At 42.5% G+C, this 23,785-nt stretch overlaps 1 protein-coding gene across 5 annotated transcripts in view; it reads left to right on the top strand.

Moving 5' to 3' along the window:
* Positions 1-23,785, top strand: part of GRIK5 (glutamate ionotropic receptor kainate type subunit 5) — a 1,788,232-nt gene that overhangs the window by 710,426 nt on the left and 1,054,021 nt on the right. The gene's annotated exons all lie outside the window — the stretch shown is intronic.

Below are 23,785 nucleotides of genomic sequence, written 5' to 3'. Positions count from 1 at the left end.
TTGGCATGGGTGTTCAAATCAGGTCAGATCAGTTCTTTGCCAAATTTGGTGAAACTGCATTGATGAGACCATGTTTCAGGGTGAAACCTTTTTTGTCATTTTCCTATACAAACTGCTAACTATAGTCACAGCTGTGACTTTATTATAGGAGCAGCTGCACTTATACTGCACACCACACACTGAACAGTCTCTATGGAATTTGAATAATAGATGTTTCAATACGACTGCAAACCGATTCTGCTAAATCTTGGATTTTGTCATTATAATACCAAGTACTGGCAAGGCTTCATTCTGAATGATAAGAGCGACGCGTAACAGAATAATTAAAACAGAAATTCATAAAGGATATGTGTGATGGGAACGAAAAAATAAAGGAAAACAGGTGTTTAGAATCATTGGGGCACATTACGAGTATGGTGGTGCAGGAAACAATTGGCCGTACGAGTATGGGCCGGGAGTGCAGGATTTACCTACCTCTAGCATCATGCTGGAGGTAAATCCTCCCACTTTCTGCCAAAAATAGGCAACATTGACAGAATGACCACAGCAGTAATTCCGCCAGAGGTAATTCCACCAAAAAAGCCCCATAGAGGCCAGTGGATGGTCAAAAAATGGGGATTAACTCTGCCACTTGTAATCTGGCAGCAACTCCTCCGGACCAAGGGGCAGTAACGGTAATTCCATTGGGCAGTATTCTGGTGGATTTACCACCAGAATACCACCCAACTCGTAATGAGCCCCATATTGTTCTCATAAACCATACATTTCTTATAGTTGATTTTTGAGAAAAATGTCCAGATGATATATTTAAGAGGCTTGTTGATTGTCACAATAATTAGTGCTTGTGATGAGCTAGCGGAGGGGTGAGTTTGAGTTATGCTAAGGTGGCACGCAGATTGATGTTAAGATCTAGGGCTCCATTACGAGTCTTTTGATATTTCCTGTGGAAATGCTGCAAAAAGTTGTCTGCCGTTAGGGCCGGATAACTGCCCCGGAACGGGAGTAAAGGCTCCAGATTCCAAGGTGGTGTAGTCCCCATTATCGAGCCTCATAGGACTCCATTGAGAGTTGAAGGAATAACCACCAGTTATAATTCGCTGGCAATTTGTCTATTTTTTTGGGAAAGGTAATGTGGAGGAAAAACCTCCTGGCAAGTGCTGGAAGTATTTTCTCCACTTGAACTCCAATATCAGAATATGTCCATGCAGCTAACATGGCAGTATTTCTGTTACTGCCACTTTTTTTACCCCACCACTCTACTCAGAGTAAGTGGGTTTATTTCAAGTATGGCAGTGTTGGAAAAAGTGGCGTTATCGGAATTACTACCACTTTTCCCACACTGCCATAGTATGAGTTTGGCCCTGGAGTGGGTGATTTACCCCCAGCATCATGTTGGAGGTAAATCCTTCCACTTTCTGCCTACAAATCGGCAAAATTGGCAGAATTACTCACATTAATTCCGCCAAAAGTGGGGACCAACACCGACACCACCACTTGTAATCCGGCAGTAAATACGCTGAACGAAGTGCTGGTAACCGTAATTCCGTTGAGCTGTATTCCAGCAGATTTACCACCGGAATACTGCACAACTTGTAATGAGGCCCCATGTCTTTAGTATTCTACGAATGGTAAAGGACCAACGTCAGTTGCCATCAGGCTTGTTAGCCGGTCAATAGCCTCCATTGGCGTCAATATTTCCACTGCCTTTCATGTCAGGTTCTCTCGTCTATCACACTCAGGCCTCTCACATCCTCCTATTAACACTTCGGCAATAGAACGCTGCTCTCTATTTGCACTGGGCCTCATTATAAGCAAGGCCGTCTGAGAACTACGGTACCGGTAAGCATGCCGGTACCGTAGTTCTCGGACCGCCATACTATGAGCTGTGCTCGCGGGCGCCAGTCAGTCCGCCAGGTCTGACCTGGCGGGCTGACAGGCACCCACGAGCACAGCTCGTGGATACACCGGCACCGTTATGAATTGTGCCGGTGCATCCAAGCTCTCCATTCCCATTCAGCCCTAAGGGGCCGAATGGGGATGGGGAGTCCCTGATTGCCGCCACCCGCAAAAGGGCAATTACCGGATCCGCCGACCTCGGCATGACCCAGTCATTGCCCATTCGTGGGTGCCGGATAAAATGCAACCCCGGCGGCAGCTGCCGCCGGAGTTGTGATGAGGCCCACTGACTCTTCCCCTGCTGGTCAATAGTTCTGCTATAGTTTGGGTTTTTCAATTCATCGATATCCTTTACAAAAAATAGCCATCCATTTTGCGACTTCTTGGTAATAACATAACAGTCATTTCTTCATTAGAACAAACGTTTGCGACTTTTGTATGATACATGAGGTGTTGCTATCTCACATCAGCAATGATGTATTCAATAGTCGAGCCGTGCAAAAGAGCATGTTAGCGGAAAGCTTCTCATTGGTGAAGTTAGTCATTTCATCAGGACGGGCACGTGTTGCGCTCCAGTTCTGTTTTTATTCTTTGCATTCTGGAACTTGTAGTTTTGCTTATCCCATCATAGCCGTAGAACACCTGTTCCCGTTACACACTGCAAAGAAACGAAAACAAGATCGGGGGGGGGGGGTGGTGGGTGTCATAAGGGGAGGCCCTGGGCCTGGTAGAGAGCTCAGCACTCCCCCGGTCTCTTCTGCTTGCATAATGGAAGGAGTGCATTTTCACTGCAACTTCCATTCAAGGCCCACGATGAAGGCTTAACCCAGACAGAAGACCATCAAATTCCTTTGCTCTCAAGGTGTTTGCTTTGCTGCTGCGCAGCCCCAAACTCTTCTTGGGGAAGATGCCATGTGAAGGAAGGTCTTTAGGCATTATTCTGAAGGGGACACATACAATGAACAACCAGATTCCTACCTCCACACTGATGCAGCCTTGGAATGCACGATGGAGGGAAGGTGCACACAGGAGAAAAGAGCACAAGCAAGCACACAGGGTGAGGCAAAAGGGATGACTCGCTGGACAGACTAATAGGTTCTGAAAAGGTTCTACATCTGTCTGGAGATGAGATGACTTCAAAGCAATGCTTGATCAAATGGACCAATCAAACTCACGTTCTGATTCAAGGAGCCAGATATCTGCGATAGCTCTGGCAGAGACCTAAGGGTTTCCCATGCCAGACCGAATGACGTCAAACCGTCTTCATGCCCCTGATGGTGAAAATTCACACGCCACAAAAGGGCCTCATCACAAGTTTTGCTGCATAGCAAAAAAGTGGCCGTCATTTCGTTACCAGCACTTTTCCTACACCGACAAACTATAATTGTTGCCAGATTGACCGCCAGTGAAATTACTGCGCAATAAATCCAGCGATTGTCTGAGGAAAAGTGGCAGATTCACTTCCAGCTGGTTCATGGAGCTAAATCCCCCAGTTTACCTCCAAAAATTGGTTGATTTACTGAAAGGCAATTCCACCGATGGTAAATCTGCCAAAAATCCCCATGGAGTTTCACAGACTCCAAAAATGGGCAGTTACCATCACTCCACGGGACCAAGTGCCAATAACAGTAATTTAATTTGGTGGTATTTCAGCAGATTTACCACCAAAATATTACCAAACTTGTAATGCGGCCCTTTTTGGATATATACGTAGGTATAGAGCCATATGGGTCTTGGCGGATTTACCTTACCAAAAAAACATGAGCACCAATCAAACTGTACCGCAAACAAGCTCTGAACACTGACATTTTTGGCCAAAAATGATAATACCTCATGTTTGCTGCATGTGTCTTCTGTAATCAGAACTACAATTGCAAATTTCCGATGGGCACAAGCACACGTTTATATATTTATTGATCATTCATTCAAGTATTGGTGTTTTGTATTGTGCTACATTGCAAACAAGTTACTATAAATCACTACGAGAAAGCAGGAGAAGCCAAAAATCATATGTCAGTCACAATGAAGCATGGCAGACCCATTCCATATTCTGAGAAAAGTGGGTGGGGTGGGGATACTGAGAAGCCATAAGAGGATGCAGTGCAGGCTAGGGTCATATTGCAGACCCTGGCTTAGAAAGGAATGGAGAAGGGATGGCACAAGAGAAGAACTTAGTGGGGAAGGTCACTGGCATTCATAACTAAGCTCAGAGGCTCCATTCCACATCCTGACGCAGAGGGATGAATGAAGGACAGCAGGTAAATGAGGATGAGACTGAGAGTAATGTAGAGGGAGAACGGTGGAAGAATTCCCTTACCATGGTGAATGGATGTCTTCTACTATGTCTATGCTTAATGGAATATTCACACATGGGAATGGTGCTCAGCCAATCAGGTGGCTAGAACAGCGGGCGCGAATACACAATCCCCACCCGCTGTGCCAGCCACCCGAGGCCCTTCTCCAGGTGGTGTTTTATTTTCTTCTTTCAATAGGTGGAGGCAACAGGGAGCCACTGCGTGTTGCCGCCCCAGCCCCACAATTACCCAACTACCCCTGCCACCCCCACTTATCTGTGGGATGGGAGTATTGCACTCTAGTCCCAGCGCTCCTCCTGTTTGGCCACCGCCATAGACATGGAAAAGGGACTTAGTTATTTTTCCATATGGCGGCAGCCATCTTTTTTTCTATCCATATTTCATCTGGAGATCGGCTTGCGCAAGCAGTGCCAATCTGCCGATGAAAAATTAAGAAAGCCATTTACACACCTGACGAACCCCTGGTGAGCGAATTGCTTTCATTTCCTGCCAGGAGGAGGGCAGACAGCCTTTAACGGCCCACAGCCTGAGCTCAGGGCCCTCTCTTCACTCTGGCCTGCCTTAGCTCGAGCTGGTGGGCCATTAAAGGCCATGTCCGCCCCCCCCTCCTAGCAGGGCATGAAAGTCATAGTGTGCGAACACTAACTTGCACATATTATTCAGCATTCAAAGCTAAGTACTAGGTACATGGGTTTCATTTAAGAAATCTTTGTCAAAGTTCACTGTGCTCTGAAAACACTCTGGCAAAGAGTACTTAAATTATATTATGTCTCAGGGAGTGACATGGCACTCCCCTATTGGCAAATGCCTGGGCAATTTGAGCCAGTATGAATAAAAAAAACAGAATGGCCTGGAAATTGGCCAATGGGAAGCCATGCCATTCTTCTGTCGATGCTGGCAGCATGGCTGTCAGCACAGTGCTCCCTCTCATCACAGAACTGCTGTGCTAGCAGCCATGCTGCCAGTGATGCATGGTTCTCAGTGTGTCGCTCCCTCTCTTCAGGGGAGTGCGGCACTCACAGCTATGCTTTACAGGCCTTGGGCTAGGTCTAAAAAGCTTCAGTATTATTTTTGAATGCTTAAAAACATATGCAAGTTAGGGTTTGTGCAATATTACATTACGCATAGACACAATAAAAAAATGTAGGTTCACCAACTTTTAGGCACCCTCTCGCCTCCCACATTCCCTCTACTTTCATGCACGCCCAGGGAACACAGCAGCTACTACATTTCCCAAGCTGGTCCACTGCCTGTGACAAATCAACTTCCTTGGCACCAGTGGTCCAGAAATGAATATCGGTTTCTAATCCTTAAATCAGCTTCACACCTCTAGTTCACCAGAAGGGATCTGAACAAATTGAAAACACAAGTCAATTATAAACCTCCTTGTCCAATTTTGGTAATGTGGACGGAATGGCAGGCTTTTCTCTGCAAGGTCATGAATCATTGGTTAGTTTCAACACAGCTAAAATACAATTATGACCCAATGATAAATGAGAATGTACAGTCAAGGTTGTATACCCTTATCTAGTTTATCAAAAATGGCAGTTCTAGCACACTACAAAATGCAACCTACCCTGTAATGGAATGCAGAGGAATGTAGAGGAATGCAGAGGACAGACAGTTTCAAAGAAGGAAAAGGGATGCATCCTGGATACTGACAGGAGGGTAGTCAGTACAGTAATTAATCACAATAGTTCAAGAATACTTGGTTTCAACACAAAGGGAGCAAAGGGTAGGGGGACAGAACCACAATGTACCTTGTGCTGTAGATGTTCTTGGTGCTCGACAGGGTCGAGTTGGTTTCAGCGCACTGTGCAGCTTCTGTGACAGAGTTCAAGATGGGAGACAGCTGCGGGTATCAGGCGGCAGGCAGTTCGGCGAGTGGGGCTAGACGGACGGATGCAGGCTGGCAAACACGGCAGCTTAGGATCAGAAATCGTTGTCTCAGTGCTGGTTGGTGGGTTTGAAGCACAGGTCGAGGCATCTTGGATGGCGTTAGCAACTGCGGCATAACAACAGTCAGCGGTGCAGTTGGTTACAGCTCAAGGTGCACAAATCGGTAGATGCTTGTAGATGCACCCCTGCTAGCTTCTTCACTGGGCTTGTGTCATCCTATAAGGTGGACAGTCCAAAGCTGAGGAGAGCGTTGCAAGGAGTTGCCTTTTCCGTGGACTCTCAGGCACTTCCCACCTAGGAAGCTTGCTGCAGAGTCTAGCAGGGCACACTATGTGCTGGCTAGGTACCAGTTCTGGAGCTGTTGTGGGGTCCCCTGGGTTCGTTATCTCCCTCTGTTCCCTGGGAGATGTTTAGGGGAGGTATCTTGCTTTGATCTTGGAGGTCCTGGCCTTTCTTCAGTGGTGGAAGATGTAAGGCAGACTGTACCTTCAGCCAGGGTCCAAATGCCTACCACAATACCTGTGGCCCATTTAGCAACGTGCAAAGAGTACTTTTGCAGTGCAAAGTGACTTTGCTCTTCAAAAATACACTTTACACCTCTCTGTGAATCAGGGTGTTTGTTGGCAGTGCAAGGTCACTTTTCACCAACGCAAAATCACTTTTTGCGCCGCTCTAAATGTTCCATGAATTTAAAAGGTGTTCAAGCCAACAGAGGCAGAGCCAAGCCAGAGCCGAGCCAGATGTTTAGCTCTAGTGTTGGGGTGGTTAAGGAGGGTCATCATTATTGTGAGGGATTCATGTTGCACACACCATACTGATGGCAGGAGGGGGGTAACAGCAAAACTAGGGCAATGTTGCAAATCCATATGTGAAAAACTGTGAATGCAACACAAACACAAATCCACAGAACAGGGTGTTATTTATCCCCACGATTAATTGTTGCACAGGCATTCTAAAAGTAGCAGGAATAATCTTGACGTGAAAGAGAATTGGTTACCTAGTAATAAGGTTGTACGAACAGGGCAAGGTATGCAGTGCTTGCAAGGGAACAGATGTTATATGACCCTTTGTATTAAATTCTTTAGAGGGGATTAGTCATTTGTTTGGTGGCAGTAAACAAGGCCAGAGGCCAGCGTCTGATGGTTAAGTATTTTTCCAGGTTGGATGTGGCCGCATACATTTAGGTTTATAGATTAAGGGGCCAGAAGTCTGTGTAATGGAGATGGAATATATGGAAAATCATGTTTAAGCAGACCGTCCTCTATTTGCTAAAATATGTCAGTGAGACCATGTGCAATCATATGTAAATTTAAAGATCTTAGGCCAGTTTCCAATACTAATGTTTAACCCATGCACCAATGTTAGCGAAACCATGTGCAATCATATGTAAAGTTAAAGGTCTTAGGCCAGTTTCAATACTAATGTTTAACCCATGCATCAACGTCAGGGCCTACTATAACGAATCCCATGAAGAGGTGTGTTTCAGAATATGATCTGAAGATAATAATGGAGATACGCCTGACCAATGAGAATGGAAGAGTTGGGGAAAGATGGGATTTCTTTGAAGAGGTTTTGTCCAATCATACTTGGAGAGTTGAGGGTACTAAAGGTATCTGATAGTGCTTGAAATTGTTGCATAAAATATTTAAAATGCCAACTGATGTTGAATTGTTGAGACTTGGGTTAGTTTAGTCCTGCAACACCATCTAACCGCTCCCCGGGGCTTTGTACAATAAACTTGCTTTATTTACAACCGTGTACTCACTTCTTAAGTGGTGGGCCTGTTTTGGGTTAAGGTGATTGAAGGCCCATCGCCAGACCAGTTCCAAGAGTAAAAGCACAAGCGAGCCAATGACATTGCTGCAGTTTAACCATGCAGCAGAACAGACCTATCTTAAAACTAGGTACCATGCAATAAGCAAAGCCAAAAAAAAACAGATGCGTGACTTTTTCTGTTTCTGAATAACATTTCATAACTCCATGAAATGCAGTGATAACTTATTTTCCAGCATCCCAAGAGAACAAATATTGGCATTGTTCAGTAGTCACATTTATGAACTGACATAAATGATGGCATCCAAGAAAAATCACATCGCATGGACCCGATGCCAGGGCTCCGAACATACAGTATATTCAACATAATGACCAGACTCACTGCATACATTAGATTCTTGAGCATCATTTCTCAAATACAGACAGAAAGCAAACGTTGTCTGTGATTATTGAACATGCCTGAGAGCTGTTGGTCTTTGGGTGACACAGCGATTAGCTATTGTACAGCCATTAGACCATGACATTATTTGAACATTTGCTTTGAGTCATATAAGTTAAAATGTCCCAATAACGTGGGCAGTGGTACAGCCCTCTATGTAGTTGGCCACAGGGAGCAAACATACCGCTCTTCAGTCCCAGAGAGGTCATTTCATCAGAAAGATGGAACAGTGTTAGGGTCAAATGACACACTTCCTGTGATGTCATCGGAGTTCAAGGATAGTGGGATGTCACTTGCACTACGCCTGGCTTTTTGGTGAAATGACGAAAATGACACACTTCCTGTGATGTCATCAGAGTTCAAGGATCGTGGGATGTCACTTGCACTACGCCTGGCATTTTAGTGAAATGACGTCCCTGTGGAAAACCTGGTAAATGGGATTCGGCTGACTGCTTTGAATTCCGACGCCTGCTTACCACTTGCCTGGCACACACACAGGATTGAGTGAATGGTGATGAAACCTGCCTTTACTAAGTGCCACCAGAAACAACAGCAAAGGGAACACAGCGAGCCACGCCACTAATCACTGGGCAGATGTAGACAGAGTGGGCACAGAAATCTCTCCCCTCCTATGGCTTCTCCAAGACTCATTGCATTTTGGTTTCAGTTTTATTTGGATTTTGTTTGCATAGCCCTGACCCCGAGGCAGACTGACAGTTTAATCTTTCTCCCCGTTGAAGTAGATATTTGAAAATACGTGTTCACAGATTAATAAAAGCCGATACAAAACAAAATGAACACAAATGACAAATCATTCAAACATACTATTACAAAAAAAGCAAAAGCTGGCAAAATAGCCAGCTTTAATGATATGCATGTAACCAAGAGTTAAACCGATTAGTGGCTGATCCAGATCAGCCCTTTCTTTATTAGAAGGTTAATAAAGCGCGTATTCATTTGGATCCCTGGAAGACCTATAATTACGAGTACCAACAGACAACTACATTTTCAAAATAGCAGCTGAAGGTGTTAGAGATGCTTTTTCTTTGTAGCAGAATTAAGTTCTGTGAAGATCCGGAAAATGGGAATTCCCAGTAAACAGTGCATGATCTCTCCCGACTTTGCGCACACACGCCCCGCCCCCTCTACACGGTATCAGGTAATATTATCCCCATATATTTGGTCGCCGTAAATAATATCGCCGGGAAAAGGTTGCGGCGATATTATATGGGTGACCATATATATGGGGACAGGGGCAAAAAAAAAATATTAAGAAAAAGATAAAAAAAATAAGAAAAAAACAAATTTGGGGGTTGAGGGGGTGTCCCCCGCATGTTCCATGCAATAATGTCACCACAAAAAACGGCCATTTTTCGGCGATATTTTTGCATGGCGGGGTTTTTGTGGCGACATTATTACATGGAACCCTCTACACGTCCTATGCTATTCCCTTCCCTTCTCCTTCTATGGGAGCAGGGCAAATGCAGGGGGGCGAGTGAAAGACGATACACATTACAGACAGGCAGGACTGAAACAGCTGGCTCGGCTCTGGCTTGGCTCTCTATTTGCCAGACGGCCTAGAGCCGAGCCAACGCCAACCAAAGTCGTTTCTTTTTGCTGGAGCTCGGCTTGAGCCTTGATTTTTTTGCGCACGTCTAGAGGAGGCCAAGTACTTAGAAGGATGATGGTGTGGCTGTGCATTTTAATAGATGCAATGCCTCTAGCATTCTGTATCACGCATATTTCCATTCACCATGAAGTTCTTCCGTCTTATAAAGGAACTCTATCGTCAATGTTTTGTGATGTGTGCTTATTTGTAGCGGGCACTTTTGCCATGTATGGCCATATGGCACTGATGCCGAGACGTCAGCTCCCCCGAGAACCATAAAAAAGTAAAGTGAAAGCTATTTCAGGCTCAAGTATTGAGTGAATCGGTTCGGAATGTTTACCTGAACTGTAGAAGGCTGGTAATCTCGCGAGAATCTAGAGGAGTGTCATTCTGCAGAGGAGGAGGGGAGAGGCGAGAAGCGTGAAAGATCTGCCACCCATCCGGGTATTTTTTCATTCAGGTGCTTTTAATAGTAGTACAGAAAAGACCTGAGGGATCGAGACGGAAAACGATTCTGGTGGTTTTCTGAGACGTTCTAGTCCCATGATCATAAACAGCTTCGTGAGCACTACAGGGAACCTTGCATTCTGCTCCTAGTGTACCGGAAGTCACTGCAGTGACCATAGGACAGGGGGGTGATATGGTTTCAGCCGTATGGGCCTATCACCACGCGGGCCGCTGTATTTGGGAGATGCTGCGGGCACGAAATAAACATGGCAGCAAGACTAATAGTATAGGCTCTTGGCAAACACATTCATGAAGAGGCACAGAGCTATGGTGGCTGACTTCCCCTCAGTCTGTTCCAGAAAAGGAAAAATACCTTTCATGGTGTGCCTATGCCAGAAACCTGTCTGAATTAGATTCCTCACAGGGGCGGGAAGGGGACGAGCATCTAACTGTCGCATAGACCAAAAGACAGACTGACACAGTTGTGGTTTGGTCCAAGCAACAAGATCTCAGATTTCGAGGAATGGGCGGCTCTTCCAAGAGTTGATGGCAAGTTGGAAGGGCTTTACATGTGATGTGGGGGTCATATGCTCACTCATTATTAGGATGAGTCGACTATCACCAGAATAAGGACGGCCAGCTGGCAGCGCCTAATGGCATCCATCGACCGGGAGGTGTGGACATTAAACAGGAGCAGCGTGAGGGCCGATTCCTGCGATACGCCACAGTCTGCCGCAAAACTCTGATCTAAATGGTAGCACCTGACGGGATCCATCAACCGGGAGGTGTGGACATTAAAAAGGAGCAGCGTGAGGGCCGATTCCTGCTATACGCCACAGTCTGGTGCAAAACTCTGATCTAAATGATAGCACCTGACAGGCTCCATCAACCGGGAGGTGTGGACATTAAACAGGAGCAGCATGAGGGCCGATTGCTGCGATACGCCATAGTCTGGCGCAAAACTCTGATCTAAATGGTGGCACCTGACGGGATCCATCAACCGGGAGGTGTGGACATTAAACAGGAGCAGCGTGAGGGCAGATTCCTGCGATACGCCACAGTCTGGCGCAAAACTCTGATCTAAATGGTGGCACCTGACGGGATCCATCAACCTGGAGGTGTGGACATTAAACAGGAGCAGCGTGAGGGCCGATTCCTGCGATACGCCACAGTCTGGCGCAAAACTCTGATATAAATGGTAGCACCTGACGGGATTCATCAACCGGGAGGTGTGGACATTAAACAGGAGCAGTGAGAGCTCTGATTCTTGGGCTCTATTAGACATTGCCCGGTTTTGTATTTTCCACGTTTTACCTCTTTCTTTTACTACAGAAAGCAGAGGGGGACCCCCAACACTGTAGCACCTGATGGGATCCATCAAGCAGGAGGTGTGTCCTTTAAACGGGTGCAGGGAGGAAGCCGGCCGTTGCATTACCCCAGTGTGGTGCACAGCTCTGATCTGAGTGGAGGCTGTCAGGGTGCGGATGAATGAGCTGAAAGAAGAGATGGGCTCCCTCGAATAGGCAGCTCGGGGACGCCTAATGCTTCCAGCTTTTGGGGAAGGGGGATTAGGCTGCACTCCGATTAAAGAGCATGAGTGCAGTAGCGTTCTCAATGTCTGCTTGGGGCAGAGGTCATCCATCATGGACCTAAGCATCGATGGTGTCTCTCTAGCAGGTGAAAAGCCTTCTAGGAAGCCTTGTCTAGTTTTCTAGCTGATATAACACCTTTCTTTCCAAACGTTTAACGGGATAAAACAAGTCAGAGACGGGCTGAACATTGAAAAGATCTTTTATATATATATATATTACAGTTATGGTTAAGTTTCTGTTTCCATAGGAAGAGCATTTTTTAGGCGGCCTATAACTTTGCTGCCTGTCGACGAATCCCCACCAAACTTTGCAAAAAAAAGTATATGGGCCACTCTGAATTATTTTGTAAAGTTTGGTGAGGATTCTTCTAGGGGGGAAGTTATAGGGGGGGTCCCAAAACAGCTTTTTTTCCCCAAAGACTGAAGGGGGGAAAACTTTGCGCACGCCTACAGCCCAAACCGCTGGATGGATTTTCACCAACGTTGTGGCAAGAGCTTGGTCCCAAAAGCGGGCTTTTGTTAATTTGGTGCCAATCCGTCCAGTACTTTTCTTTAAAATGACCAAAAAGAAGGTCTCAAACAATTAGTGATATCTATGTCTGCTCCGCGGTCACACTTCCCTGTTCGCTCCGCGGACAAGATACCGATTGTCTCTGCCGATTGGCTGCAGTGAGACGTATTCAGATTGTTTGGATGCGCCCGACATCTTGGATACGCCGACAGCGCAGCGCTGACCAGCGGCAACATGCTATTTTGAAACCTATTTTGCTGTGTCATAGTGCTTGGGGAGGTTCACACAGTAAGAGATGGGTGAAAAACTGTATTTGTTCAGGTGGTAGGTGTTAATGATGTATTCTCTATGCACGCCTTGTTCGGAATTTTTTTGTGCGTACAGAAAATGAGGGTTTTAATAGGGGTACTATTTCAGTGCGTGCTGCGCACAGGCACCGTGAGACTGTTCTAAGGACACCCGTGCTGTTCGCGAACATTGAAATTGAGTACATGCCGTTATTACATTATTTTTTCCTATGGTTGTGCTATTGATTAGTACGCCGTCATGGGTATGACATGCTGTGGTGTTTGTTGCCAGGGCCTAGAGTCTTGGATGCATGGCCGTAGGCCGAAGGCCATACTTCTAAGACCGTAGGCCCTGGCCACAACCACCGCAGCATGTCACACCCATGGATACACCTGTAGTATTGGTTATCGATTAGATGGTTGTGGGGACCCAAGACCAAAGTTATAAGCGCTGGAGGTATAAGCCACTGCACACCCATACATTGTAATATCTATGGAAATACAGGTAGGAGTCTAGCCTCTGGCCAGAACCACTGAAGCATACCACAACCATCGATACACCCCTACTACCGCACATCACTCAGGTGGTTGTGGGGAGGATCTCCCGAGAACAAACTTGTCAACTCTAAAGTTATAAGCCAACATTGATTTTCCATTGTTGTGGGCAGGACGTACAGTTTCCGAAGAGTGTAGACCCTGCCCACAAGCAGTGCAGGATATTTATTGATTGATTGATATTTTATTTCTATCGCGCTCGTACACAAGTGTTTCAATATCACATTCATGCATCACACCCAAACATTTGATTATGTATCTGGTAGGTCTGGGTAGGGCTTAGAGTCCTGGGTACAAAATGAGTCATGCTACAGTTATAATGTTTCATTGTATGGGTGTGTCACTCATGTATAAGCGACTATGGGTGTAATATGCTGCGGTGGTTGTGGCCAGGGCCTAGAGTCTTGGGTGCATGGCCGTAGGCCATACTTCCAAGACTCTAGGCCCTGGCCACAACCACCGCAGCTTGTTACAGAAATTGATACACCTGTAGTATTGCTTATGGGTCAAATGGTTGTGGAGAGTGTATTGAAACTTGGCTGCATGGCCAAAGGCCATGCAACCAAGAACAAAGTTATAAGCACTGGAGCTATACGCCACTTCACACCCATACAATGAAATGTGTATGGACATACATCTAAGACTTTAGGCCTTGGCCACAACCACTTCAGCATATCATAGCTATATATACACCTGTACTATTGCACATTACTCAGGTGGTTGTGGGGAGGCCCTGGAGTCATGGATGCATGGCGAAAGGCCATGCACCTAACAGCACATTTATATGTAATGTCAAGCCACAATGGGTGTGATATGGTGTGGTAGTTGTGGCCAGGATGTAGAGACTTTGGTGCATGGCCAAAGGCCATGCACCCAACAACAAAGTTATAAGCACTGCAGTTGTAAGCCACTATGGATTTTATATACTGCATACCCATACATTGAAAAATCTATGGCCTTACACCCAAGTCTGTAGCCTGTGGCCACAACTACTGCAGCATATCACAGGTATAGGTAGACTCGTACTATGAAACATCATTCAGGTGGTTGTGGGGAGGCCATAGGGTTTTGACAGCATGGCCGAAGGCCATGCTGCCAAAACCAACTTTATAAGTAGTGAAATTAGAAGCCACAATGGTTGTAATATGCTTTGCTGGTTCTGGCCAGGACCCAGAGTGTTGGGTGCATGGCCAAAGGCCACCCAAGACTGAAGTCAAAGTAGTGAGGTTATAAGTGAACATAGGCGTGGTGTGGTGCAGTGGTTGTGTGCACGTTCTAGTGTCTTGCATGCATGGCTGCAGACCATGCACCTAAAACTAAACTTAGAAGTAGTCAAATTAGAAGCACCATGGTTTTGATATGCAGCAATGGTTGTGGGTAGGACCTATAGTCTGGGTTGCTTGGCCGTAGGGTGTAGGTGGTAGGTTATACATCAAAGATGCAAGGCCCAGCCTACAGCCACTGCACCATATTACTGCCATAGATTAGCCGTGTAGATTTGCATATGTATGAAATGACTGTAATTATACTTACTGTTTAATTTGTTCAGAATCCATATATGTTTTACATGACTGTAGTACTTGGCGGAACTAGCCTTTTTCAATTTCTGTGATAAAAGAAAAAAGTATGTTAGTGTTTTCATTTTATGAAGACTTATTACATTGTATAATAGACAGTTTAGCTTTTTTTTTTTGACCGTCATATTTAGTTTACAAACCAGTGTACTGTGCATTTTGCTCAGTTTCTGTGTTTATTTTTCTAATCCTTGGGTCTGTTGGAAAAAAATCCTTGTCACATAAAAAAAATAACCTTTATTTGCTATGCTACAAAGTATTTCTTTGCTTTCTTTGAGTGTTTCATTGTTCTTTCTGATTAATGTTATGTTTCTTGCCTTGTTGACAATTTTTTACAGCAGTTAAATACCTGTTGGCGTATTCTAACTGTGAAATTGTTGTTATGGTTCTGTGGTATTCATTTATCTGTGTCATTGTTAAACACTCTTGGGCAGTTAGATACCTGTTGGCGTATTCTAACTGTTTGTAGTCTTTCAATTCACTTTTTGGTAATGTTGAAGTACACATTAGTCATAACATTTTGGCTTTAAGAAGATTAAATACGCATTTGTAAGATTAGCTGGCAATCTCTGCTTTAGAGTAATGGTGCTATCATTACATTGCACCCATCCACATTTCTTTTTAATGTATGCAGTCTAGTGACCTGCATTGGTTGTAGCGCCTGCATGGTAGATTATACCTACTGTTGTAAAGGTTTTCTTTCCAAGTGACACTTGACCATGTGTGAATCCAGTCAGCTTTCAGTTGTTTTTCGTACCATCTGAATTATAACATAGCAGCATAAGTATTAAGTACTTACTATGAGTTTGTATCAGTAAGGTGGAGCGATTGTCTGAATTGCACATAGTACATAAACTGCCATGGTTTGCATTCTGTACAAGTTGCTGAAATGGAATGGATTCACAATTAGGTATGGATACATACACAAATTGCTCATTTGGGATTTCTTCCTGTATCACATTGCTACAGAGAGTGCATGTATGTTTCCACATGTATGAAATCTGGAAGATTTCATTTATAGGTATGCTTTTGTTTTCTAGTACTTGTAGTAAGTACATTAGAAATTCTTGTGGATCTTCTTGTGAGTTTATAGTGAATCTCACCATTCCTTCACAGTAGTCCAATTCTTGTCTTATTCCGTGAACACTGTACGTGTTGTCAGGATTGTTTTTGTTGCGTTTCTATGAAGGACTAACATTTGCAAACACAATTGGTCTGTTCTGTGTAAGTGAATATTGTTAACAATTGGTGGCAATTGAAATAGAATATTCATTGCTACATTTGCATAGCAACTTACATCCGTTTCATTTGAAAATTTGAATGGAGCAGCTAGTTCTGTATCTGTGTGCGTTTTTCAGAGTTTCTCTTCCTTCTTTGAAGAAGTGCCTGGTTTACATTCCCTAATAGGTTCTTCTTTGCTTGTGGTAATTGATGAACCTTTACCTTCTTTTGTTTTCTTTGAAGGATTTGCTGTCAGATTCTGTTGGATTTCTGTTTGAATTAGTTTTCTTTTAACACGTTTTACTTTTTGTGGAACAGGATATTGTTTCAGATGGGGGGTGTACAGTGAACACAGTCTATTGTATTCTAAAATGCAAGGAATATCAGCGTTCACTTTACTTGCATCAAAGTTGATTAGAAATAGACCCTCAAGTGTATGTAAGCGTGATAGTGCTACGTAGCTCATGCCTTCTTTAAAGGCTGTGTTTCCTATATCTATCAATGCTTTGTCTAGGCTAAGACCTTGGGATTTATGAATGGTGACTGCATATGCAAGAGTTAGAGAAAATTGTTCTCTACGTACATACATGTCTTTGAAGAGAAGGAATCGAGCAATTGAGCGTCCTATCTTTTCACTTCTGAAAGTTTGTCAAAGCGAATATTGACAAACTGAATGTTGTTGTCACGTGGGTATGATTGAAAGCCAACAACTGTACCCAGTGCCCCATTAACTAACCTTTGCTCCACGTCAATGTTACGTTTAAGCATTACTCTACAATTTAAGGATAATTTTAATATTTTTTCCAACCCAAATGTGTTGGAGATTGAATTTTCTAAGCTACTTAGTCTTGCTGTGGCTTGTTCATACATGGATAGTGTTATGCCATGTACGTCTAGTTTGTCTGTGGCACTAATTTCCATTATTGGTTGCATTTATTTATTTAACATTGTTTCATTAAATTTGACGCAGATTGCAAGAGTTGGCATTAAGGCCATACAATTGACATTTTTGTGTGCTAATTATTCCATAACATAAGTAGCACATGCATTATCGCCATAAAGTGCATGAATGTGCCATTTTTTTCAATATTGCTTGTGCTTCTTGAGATAGTACACCAACTCTAATACTTTTTTGGATGTTGGCATAAGTGAGATCTGCAGATTGCCGCATGTTTTCTGTTAATTCTCTATATTGGAAATGTTGCCAAAGGTTTACATTTCTTATGCTGCCAACAGTTTTACAGCAGAGTTTGTGTCCTACTGTTTTAAAAATAGGTTCACCTTTCACTGGTGTCAATTGTAGAAGATCTCTGAAAACGATAATGTGTTTCCCTGCGAAGAGTTCTTCGTAGTTTGTTTTATGTACTTCTTGCAATCTGAGGTGAATCAAAGCCAACATTAGGTTGGAGACCATGCTCACTTCATCTATTAGTAGCATTTTCATTTGCTTTAATACTCTGCGTAGTTCCATTGCAGCTTCTGCAGAAAGTTTGTAATAGTCTCATTTGTTTTGGTGTTCTACTGGAAGAAGTAGTAATCGGTGTAAAGTGACATTGCCTATGCTCTAAGCAGCTAAACCTGTGGGGGCGGTTACAACAGCTGACAGTTTGTTGTTTGTCAATTGCTGAAGGAACTTGCTGATGATTTTGATTAAGAATGTTTTTCCTGACCCAGCTTCACCACTGACGTACAGCAGTATTGGTTTGTAATTTTGGCAGGTACATTCTTTATTTTCGTGTTGTACACCATGTGCTATTTGTTTTGTTACGTCTTCAAAAATGGTGCGCTGATCTTTGTTAAGTATTACTTGTTGTACAGTTAAGCCTTCTATAGTTTCTTGATGGTGATACATGGTGTTTTCCACTTCTGTCATAGCTAATTCTGCCTCGTTTGCTATTAGTGGCTGTCCTAGTGGTTATTGACTTCCTGTTAGAGAAGGTTGAGTACTATCGGAAGAGTCCTTATCTAGTTGGGCCTGAAGTTCTTCTTCGTGTTGCTGTTCATTGTGCAACATAGTTTTGTACTACGTAAAGTTCACATCGGTGATAGCGCTTTCATTTGCTTTGAAAGCATCTTCATAGCAGTCATAGTTATCTAGTGTCTCTTCCTCTTTTCTCCATGGTTTAAAAAGTTGTAGCATAGACATGTAATGTAGTTCTTTCTGTTGAGGAGTTTTTAATGACAATTTAACATGATTGATAAAGCTTTGTTTGGTAGGTTTCAATAAGCTGCGTTCACAATCTGTGACTCTATATCTGTCTTGGCTTTCATCGGGTTTCATATTATTTTTGTATGCAACGTTTTGAGCTATGTGGTATAGACACATGCTTTCCAAAGTGCTACTCCTGTTCGGATAGTATGTGTCCAGTAAATTGTTTTTTTAAATGTCTTGGCTGTTGGGATCATTTCTGGCAATAGTTTCTATGTCCTCATATTATTTCAGAACTCTTTTTCTAGATTTAGCAGGACCACGACTTAGCCATACTATGTTGTCTGATTTTCCGTACAAAGCATTACCGGTTAAATGATCTGCTGCTTCATAGGCGCCAGATTCTCTATGAGAGAGCATTTTTATGCCTATGCTGTACAATTTCTGAGATAGTGTTCTGTCTGATGATAAGTCATCCCAGAGGTCTTGAAGCTCTGTTTTTTCTGCTTTTGTTAAGGAGGCTGTAACATATTGTGCAACAGCAGTGGAATTGTCTGCAATGTATTGGAGTTGTATGTTTGCATTCCATAAGAGGGCAATGATTGCATTGTAATCATTGATATATTTTCATTCTTCGGTTCTTTTTATGTAATACATGTTCTTATTTGATTTACCTTTCACACTATCTCGAACTGAAGACATGAAGTTGTTCACTTCACCTGTTTCTGTAACTGGTCTAGGGAAACCAAACCAGCATTTGGTAAAGTATTTCCCTTTGTTTTTGTATTTGCGCCAACAATATTAGCCACATTTGTTTCTTTGAAATTGTAAAATCTGCCCGTGCAGGTCACTATGTGTCCGTTGTGAAGGGATTTCACAAGTGACATATTTTTGAATGAACTGCAAAACAGTGGCATCAATGTTGTGACCAAATTTCGGTGCACCTTTGATCTGTAACAACATGTGAATATGTGGTGCTCCTCTCACTTGATATTCTTTTCTCCAAAAGAAGTGTTGCACTTCTCCAAGGGGAGGAACAGTTTTATTGCAAATAAAGTGTAGCATAGCAATGACACAATGATGGAAATATCTTGACACATTAACTGGATCTAGAGAGCAAAGTTCTCCAGGTGTTAATAAATGTATGTTGGTTTTGTTGTCGTTGGATATGCTTAGGAACTCATGTAAATCTTCTCATGCATATTCTGCACAACTTAGTGTAACAAACCAAGTCGGTGGTCCAAGGTTTCTGATCATACAACGTACATCTCCGTGCTGTCAGAACCAGTATTCTTTTGTACCACGCATGTTTGCAAACAAATTTGTTATGCTTGAATTTAAAACCTCATCTTTTTCTGGTACTTTCTGTATTAATTGCGTAGCACACATATTTTGAAAGTGAGTTCCAGATTTCAAAATGTGTGCAACTCCGTAACATAGGGTTGCTAGTTCACTTTCAAAGAGTAGGTGGAATATGTATTCCACATTTTGTCTAAACCTGGGATCTTGCAAATACATTCGTAATGAGCGGTATTCGGATGCCGTAATCTGAGTGGGTATATCATTGTATCTTCCACCTTTGCGAGTAGGAACTAGCAGTGGAAAAGCATGTGCTTCTATATTTTTTTCCCATATGCTCATTGGTGAATATTTGGTTTGTTGCATTTGGTAAGTCTCTAGTGCATCATCTATGCTTTCATTGGAATGCAATGGATGAATTGTGTACTGGTCCAAAGGAGTGGATACTGCAGCAGGATTCAGAAGTTCGAATTGTCCAGTTTCTGATGACTCTTCAATTATTTCAGTTGTTTCCCTAAGCTTTGTTCAATATTTATTTCCTTGTAGTATTCGTTATTGTCTTTTAGATATTGCAAGGCTCGTCTAACTTTATGTAAGTCCAACAGTTGTTGCCAAATTTTTTTGTCTTTTGTTGGTACACCATTTACCGAGACAATTAAAGAATGCTCTATTGAACATTGCACTCCTAGAGGGTTACATTTTCTGTTAGATCTAATGGCAAATAAACTATTTTGCCACAAATGCCTTTCACCAATTTGTTTGAATTATGATGCTCTCATACAAATTGAGTAGTTGCAGGGTTTTTGGTAGTGGGAACAATTCCAAATTATTTGTGATAGCACGTGAAGGAGTGTGGTTGTTGTCTAGTTTTGTAGTGCAGTAATTACAACATATTAGGGGTTCACTTATTTGATATTTGTTTTCGACTAAAAGGAAGAGAGCTAATTCAAACCATTTGGAATCTTCATTGTCTTCTATTTTGTATGCTATGTCTACATTTGTTGTGTTCCTTTTGTAAAACGTTCTGCGGCAACATACACACACATGGTTTGGTATTTCAGCCGATGCACTTTTGAATTGTAGTATTTCTTTTTTGTATGTGTCCAATAGAAGGTTGCTATGTGCAGAAATGTTGCTAGTCTGTTCTAAAACTATTGCATTTTGTAAGTGGCTTTCACTTCCAAAATATTTTCTCTGGATACGGTCAATTTCTATTTGTAGATATTTGGGTGTACCATGCAGAAGGGTGCTATTTAAATTGGCTAATTCTAAAGCTGGACTTTTAGCATAGTATATACTATACATTAGATTTCTTACATTTGAATGATGTATTGATATCCTTTTGATATCATGGAAGGTGCATTTGCAAATAGGTCCAGAAATTCAGGCTAATGAATGTCCTTGTACTCCTGTGTATTTGCGCACTGGACAGATATCCATATTTTGCAGCACTTTCATTTTAATCTTGTCTTTACTTTTCACATACTGATTGAGGAACAGACGTAAAGATTTGAAAGATTTGTTAGGAATGGCACACATTGACGTGCTTGGCCATTTGAATACTGGACAGTCTGGTTCAGTCGAATCGAGAGGTAATTCTGAGTTTTCAGGGGATACTTTTCTAAGCAGTGTTTCTTGTTCCATGATGCTATTATTGATTTTTTTATACCCTCGTCCACTGCTATGGATGGCAATTGTGTTTGTTTGATTTTGTTTGTATGCTTCTTCATTAAAATATGGTTCTGTGGTTGTTGTGTGACTCCATTCACCTCCACAAATGTGTAAGAAGTTATTTTTGATCACATTACGTTTATTGATACATTTCTTTTGTAGTTTCGTACTTACTTTTGTTAGTGGTTTCATTCTATTTAACACTAATATAAACAACTTCCTTTTCAGAATGATTGCACTGTCCTCGAAAGCTTGTAGGATTCAGTTTCGATGGTAGATTTTAAGGGTTGAGGATGATTTTGGTCTTCTTCTTATTAGATTCTGAAGGACTCTGTGGCGAAAAATTTTGCTAAAATACTTTTTTTACCATACGTTCTTGTTACTATATCAGGATTAATAGGAGCATTGTTAGCAGTACTGGTAGCCAATTTTATGTGAAGAGTTTTGTGTTTCCTGCCACATTTTGTTGGAGGAGGTAAAGTTTCGGTAGTTGTAGCTTCCTTTTTTTTGCTAAACGACTGTATTAGCTGTTTTGTTTCAATGTTCACTACAAACTCTGCTACAGATGGATGCTTAGGTTGGACACTTTTATTTTTATTTGCTCTACTTCTGCGTTCCTTTCTACAGACTTGCTTTTTGGTAGGCATTCTTTGGGGTCTGTTGAAAAAAAATGTGAATGTGCATTGGCCTCTTACAATGATTTGGGAAGGCTTTTTTTCTGTTTGCATACTACTACAATGTGCTTCAGATGAGAGTAGAAAGTGGGCTAGTGGTGAGGAGAAGCATTAATACTGAACTGATGGCATAACATTGAAACAGCTATTTGTTTTCTAGTACTAACATTGTAAGGGTTCTGCATGTTATTTGAATTCCAAACATACAGGGATGTGTGAGTCACTCTGCCTGTTATTCTTTGTTTAATAAATGGGGATTTGTAGGTAGAATGGTTCAGAAATTACTGTTTGCTTTGGTGCACAAATTAAATACATAACCCACACAGTCTGTTTGAGGAATAGTTAGAATATAAAGGTCGTACTATACTTACTTTTTTTTGCAGAATGACCAGGATTCTTTGGATATGTCGTTTGCAGTGTAGACGCTGTTGATTTTCAGGAGAGTAGTCTTCACTGCGATTGTAAAAAGAAGAAGTTAGTAACTCTGTGTGTTTAAAGCAGTGATGTTACTGTACACATTAATTTTGCATCTTTTGTCAGAGTATTCTCCTTTGATATTTCAAAACAGTGCATTTCACTTCACTATGTGCTGCCTTTGTATGTTACGTGCAGTATGTCAGTTGCACGTGCTTCAGAAATGAGTACACTTTTTAGGTTATGAAAATCCCTTGTTTCTTTGAAGCTGTGTTATCAATAGCAGAGAGGTTTGTAAGCGATAGGTCATTATAGTAATTGGGAAAAATGTCTGTACTTTCATATTATAAGTACGATTTTGAAAGATTGGGAGACCCTCAGAGGGAAATGTCACCACAGCAATCGGGAGCGTTTACTTTTTCTCATACAATCGCATTGGAAATAGCATTTATGTAGGGGGTACACAGTAAAAAAGGGTGCCATTTTCTAATGGAAAATCGAGTTTTGCACTAAATAGGGAGGGTTGTAACGTATGTATAGGTTATGCAGGAGACAGTAAGAAGTAGTGCGGTTTGTCAATGAAAAATCGTACATCTTGCACTTAAAGGGGAGCGTTGGTATGTATTGGCTATGCAGATTTAGTGGCATTAATTTGTTTAAATGAAATCATAAGGGTTGCACATGTTCTCTGCTTAAAATATGCATACCTGTACTTTATATGCATGCATGTGTGCATGCATGGAGCTGTACATAGAAATCTATGACACTTACGCAGTAGTTTTTGAAGTAGGTGCTTTGCAATGATATGTAACTTGCATTCAGAGTGCTCAATAGTACATTTGAAGTGCGAAATTGTGATGACGGAGTTAGATGTAGGGATGTTTAATGTGATTGGTGGATGGTTGTGTGATTGCTTAGCTCTGTCCAATGAGGAAATGGATTTGCGAGTGATGTGCAAAGGGTAGAAGGACTGGCTAAGAGTTACGTGCCGCACGTAGACAACGCTTGTCTGCGGGTAGGGCGTGTCACATATGGGTTTCTACAGCAAATCCAGCATGGAAAGGGGACTGCAGGGATCAGCCAATCAGATGTTAACATTGTTCTTTTGGGTCGAAAGATGGTGCGTATATTGAAGATGGCAGGGGTGCAGAGGGTCAGGGTTTTGGTCCTTGGAGATATTTTTGTCCATGGTTTACAGCACTATGCCGAAAGTAGGCATGTGGCACATCATTTTGATGTGAGAGGAGTGGAGGTGGTGTGGAACGCTGAGAGTGTTCGCAATGTTGCAGCAATTCTCCAAGTTTGCTCTGAGATGCGCACGATGACCACTCCTCGTGTGGTACCTTTGCACTACGGTGCTTGCCATTTGGGCTACGTGAGTTCACGTACTTTGTTGAAAGATTTGGAACAGTTGGTTCAAGCAGTCATGGACATCTTTCCAACTGCAAAATTATTTTTTTC

This window comes from Ambystoma mexicanum, chromosome 1q (assembly GCF_040938575.1).
Source record: "Ambystoma mexicanum isolate Mex_15411 chromosome 1q, UKY_AmexF1_1, whole genome shotgun sequence".
Lineage (NCBI taxonomy): Eukaryota > Metazoa > Chordata > Amphibia > Caudata > Ambystomatidae > Ambystoma > Ambystoma mexicanum.
Note: the sequence above shows the minus strand (reverse complement) of the source record. Positions and strands in the feature narration are given on the sequence as shown.